This window comes from Octopus bimaculoides, chromosome 5 (assembly GCF_001194135.2).
Source record: "Octopus bimaculoides isolate UCB-OBI-ISO-001 chromosome 5, ASM119413v2, whole genome shotgun sequence".
Taxonomy (NCBI): Eukaryota; Metazoa; Mollusca; class Cephalopoda; order Octopoda; family Octopodidae; genus Octopus; species Octopus bimaculoides.
Genome location: NC_068985.1, coordinates 50407851 through 50412589, shown reverse-complemented (window position 1 = coordinate 50412589; position 4739 = coordinate 50407851). Strand labels below are relative to the sequence as shown.

At 39.0% G+C, this 4739-nt stretch overlaps 1 protein-coding gene across 4 annotated transcripts in view; it reads left to right on the top strand.

The window, feature by feature from the left end:
• Positions 1-4739, top strand: part of LOC106871937 (metalloreductase STEAP4) — a 33184-nt gene that overhangs the window by 8998 nt on the left and 19447 nt on the right. The window contains exon 1 of one of the 4 annotated variants that reach the window (XM_014918700.2): positions 3215-3457. The exons of 1 other annotated variant lie outside the window; for it this stretch is intronic. The gene's annotated coding sequence lies outside the window, so the exon portion shown is untranslated. Of the gene's footprint in view, positions 1-3214; positions 3458-4739 lie in introns of those variants that run through there. 2 more of the 4 variants (XM_014918707.2, XM_014918705.2) reach the window with 2 other exon arrangements.

Sequence of the window (4739 nt, the reverse complement as noted above, 5' to 3'; positions counted from 1 at the left end):
TACCTGTAGTCGACATTCTGGTGGAGGAAAAGATGTCGCGAGCCCTTGTGGACACGGGCTGTACGACGACCCTGATGACTCCAGAAGTGGTAGAGACATGGAGTGGAGAAAGCAGTGTGAAGGCAATCGACGGAAGAGAGGTACGCTGTGAAGGCATTATAGATGCGCAGATTGTGGTGCAGGGAATAAAGCTGACGCTGCAAGCAATTGTAGTTGGCCACTTGGTGGACGAGATTGACGTGGTGATGGGGATGGATGCAATCACCCGTTTAGGAGGTGTCACTGTCAACGAGGCCGGTGTAACATTCGGGGTTTCGGGGAAACCATGTATGGCGAGACCGTGCATTGGTGAGAACCGCGAAGAAGACTATGCTGCGCACACCATTGAAGACCAGGACTTTCGTGTTGTCTTCGACGGCCAGAGATGGACAGTGGAGTGGTGGAAAGGCAACATCAAGACCATGGCAGAGATGGGCCACATTTCACCAATCGAGACCGTATTTTGGTACAATATGTCGCCCAGGTCAGGACAGGCTGAGAAGTCGGTGCTACACAGGGCAATATTCAGGTACGAATGGAGGTATCCGTGTACTGCATCAATGCGACCCGTGGGAGAGGAAGAGCACGCCTTCGTGCAGGTCGGGGAAGAAATTTGGTTAAAACCCCCAAATGCACGGTATACATCACAATGGGGAAAGGGAACAATAACCTCCATCAATTTGAAGAACAACGTCTCTGTCGATGGTATGCCACGCATTGTTTTGGATGTGCGGAAGATTGTCAATGCCTCAGAGGATGAAACCAGCAGCAGTGGGCAAGAAGATGGAGACAGCAGCAGTAGGCAAGAAGATGAAGTCAGTAACAGCATGCCAGGAACTCAGGCCAGTCCGGGGTCGCACAGCGACCACAGAGGGAGCGACACCCTCCTCCCTGGTTGGCTGATTATGAAACCAATTAAGATATGAATTCGGGAGCGAGGAGTGAGTTGGAAAGCCGGTTGAGTGATCTGTAGATCAGTCAGTGGGGCGTGTGGTGCTTGTGGTGTTATGGGCTGTTATGAACTATGTGGTGTTGGTGGAGAGGACTGCAGATGAGGCAAACTGAAGTGAAGACTGCAGGGATCGGCGGAAGAGCCACGGGAGCATGCGTGGACACGGAGCACGTGCGGGCAGTTCGATGATAGACGGCGCGTGTGAAAGGTCGTGTTTTTATCTGGTCAGTGATCGTTCATCCCGCCACGGTCAACAGGTAAGGTCTCTGTGTTTCTTTCTCCCTTTTGCTTCTTTTTCTGTTGTCTTTTTCCTCCATCACGCTACAGATACTATTTCAAAGTTGTTGCTTGATTCCGGCATATTTCCAGAACTACTAAAAGATGCAACAGTAACATCTATATACAAGGGAGGTAGCAGGACTGAAACTAAAAACTACGGATCTGTTTCTCTCACATCTCACACATCAATAGTTATCGAACACATTGTCCGAAAAAGAATAATTTCATACTTTGAGGAAAACAGCATCTTAGATGACACATGGCATGGTTTTTAGACTGGACGAAGTTGCCTTGTCAAAATTATTACAGCACCGTAACTCTATTCTCAATAATCTCTTGAGAGGAAAGGACATTTCATGTGTATACCTCGATTTTGCTAAAGCGTCTGACAAAACTGATCATGAAATTATCTGTCGCAAGTTAAGGGATTTTGATATCACAGGAAAACTCAGAGAATGGCTATTTGACTCCCTATGCGGTAGGAGTCAATCTCTTACTGCAAATGGTTTTCTCTCTTCTAAGTCACTTGTAATAAATGGTATACCCCAAGAAAAGGTTCTAAGACTATTATCATTTATTATCACCTCATCAGATATAGGATCGCAAGTGCACTTGGCCAGCCTGACGGGTTATGCCGATGACACAAAAATATTAATGTTATCCAAACCCCAGAAGATACCGTCATACTCCAAAATGAACAAAACCTCATTTATCAATGGGCAGATAAAAGCAATATGAAATTTAATACATCAAAATTTCAGGTTCATCGTTACAGAGTGAATACACACAAATCAAAATATTTGACACCAAATAACACAATAATTCAGAGCGTTAATACCATACGGAACTTAAGAGTAATCATGTCAAATGATGCATCAGCCATACTTCCAAACTGACCTCTAAATACTAACATCTCATAGGATAGAGCCTGCGAACCTTCGTGACTAGAGAACCGGTAGGTATGCTGCTAATCTGAGCAGATTAGATTACTGCTCACAGCTTTGGTCTCCTAACTCATCCGGTCTCATGGAAGAAATCGAAGGGTTACAAAGAACGTTCACCAATAAAATACCTTCGGTTAAAATACCTTAATTACTGGGAACATCAGAAAACTCTGCCTCTCTACTCTCTTGAAGGCTGAAGAAAGAGATATACTACCATATACATATGGAAAATCCTGACGGGACATGTTCCAAACTTCGGCATTAGATAAAAATTTAATACACGAAATGGTAGTCAGCTTCTAAATATACACCTTAGAAATCACGATCAAAAACATTTTACTGTACCAGTCTGATATTTAGATTATTCAATTGTTCAACTGCTTACCTAAAAAAATCCGAAATACAAAAATAACCTCCACTGAAACATTAAAAACAACAACAACAACACAGGATAAACTCCTAACGTCGATACCGGACCAGCCAATCATTCAATGATATACTCGGGGAAGATCAAACTCAATCATAGACCAATTTCCAGCTATAAAGCGACAACAAAACTGAATGAAAATAAATCAAAGCAGTGCTCCAGCATGGTCGCAGTCGTACGACTAAAACTATTAGAAGAATAAAAGAATATAAACTTACGCATTTCGAACAAATTTCCTCACCACATTCGTTTATCACAATCAGCATCACTATCTAATGCGCTGTAGAAGAAGTACCCCATAACATTGCGACAAGATTAATTCTTAAAAAAAAACAAACTATATGACCTATTACACATACGTAGAATTTGGTGAGTATATTGAAATTTTCCGAATTCACCACTCCCATAAGGTCATTTACTTCTGTCTCATGTATATTCATATCCGATGAATAAATACTTTTGTGTCACAGAAAAGGATGAAAAGATTAACTTAATCCAACGTAAGTTTTTCTTTTCTTTTAACTTGAGTAAATTTGACCAATCATGTTACGAGTTTTTCTTTAATGTCTTTTCACAACAAATCAAGTTTGTTTGTTGACTGGCATCTTCATATCCGGTACTTAGTAAACCAAAATAGCGATGGTAAAAACCTCGTTGCATTCATCTCATATGATTGTAACGAAAACAAAAGCAACTCGTGATCATCCTTCAACAAGGTGTGTACTATAATATAAATTCATAAGTTGAATTCGGGGACAGTTAATGCTAGACAGTAATTTCTTGGATATCGTAGTGTGACTCGAGAAGAAAATATCTGTAAGTAATTTTCTGTAAACTATCATCTTTCTTTGTGTCTCTCTCTTTCATACACATTAAGTTTGTATGTATTTACCTTCTTGATAGGCCGTTCTATATATCTGCATTTTTAGTCGCATATATATTTTTTATCTTCTGTGTTTTTTTTTATATCTGTATACTTTATATGTTTAATGATAATATTTATATATGATCAAATGTTTGGGGGCGTGGTGTTATATCTAAAGTCGTTGACTCGAATTTGATGTTTGTTTTTCGATCAATGTTTTATATATATATATATATGTGTGTGTGTGTGTGTGTGTGTGTGTGTGTGTGTGTGTGTATGTATGTGTGTGTGTGCGTGTGTGTGTATACATACATACTGTATTATTTCTTGAGGAGTTATTGATATAATAATAACAACATTAATAAAGAATTTCCACACAGACCCCCTCCACCACATACAGAACTGACACGCACGTACCCCACTGATTTAGCATATAAATAGCTTTCCAAACGCAACGAAAAACGTTCATACCAGGCATCATGTATGTATGTGTAGGCGAATATATATGTCTGTCCCCCTCACATATGGTAACAGTGACTGTTGACTATTTTGGTATGCACGTACTGCCATCTATGTATGTGCATCTGAACACACATATATGTACGCATGTTTGTGCCTTTGTATCCATGTATATCTGTATATGGTAATGTAAACATGCATATGCATGTATATATGAGTTTTTATAACTCTATATGGTTTTTTTATATACTTTTTGTATGTTTTTATATGCCTTATATTTTCATATTTTTATTTTTTATTTTTTATTGTTAGTTTATATTTGTATGTAAATTTTGCAAAATTCATGAATTGAATTTTCTAAATCTCTGAAGAGGCCTAGTGAATCATGAATGTACCCCCATTACATCATTTTCATCTACTAATTACTCCAGCGTACTGGAGTTATATAGATAGAATGGGGCATGCCAACACTAGGCCGAAACAGCTGTAAGATTTTGTCCCTTCTCCAGTTGCTAGATGTCCATTAAATTTGAAATCTTAATTGTTGATATGACATGGTATGTCATAAGTGTCGGTATATTGTCTTTTTTGTCATTTATAAACAGATTAATCAACGGAATATAGTGTCTGCAAGTTGATGAGTACTTCATATTCCCCTCCATTTTCTTATTGCTATATATATATATATATATATATATATATATATGCATTTCGAACAAACGCTCGAAATGAGGAGTAGATGGACAACCGACAACTGATAAAGAATCGTTCTTT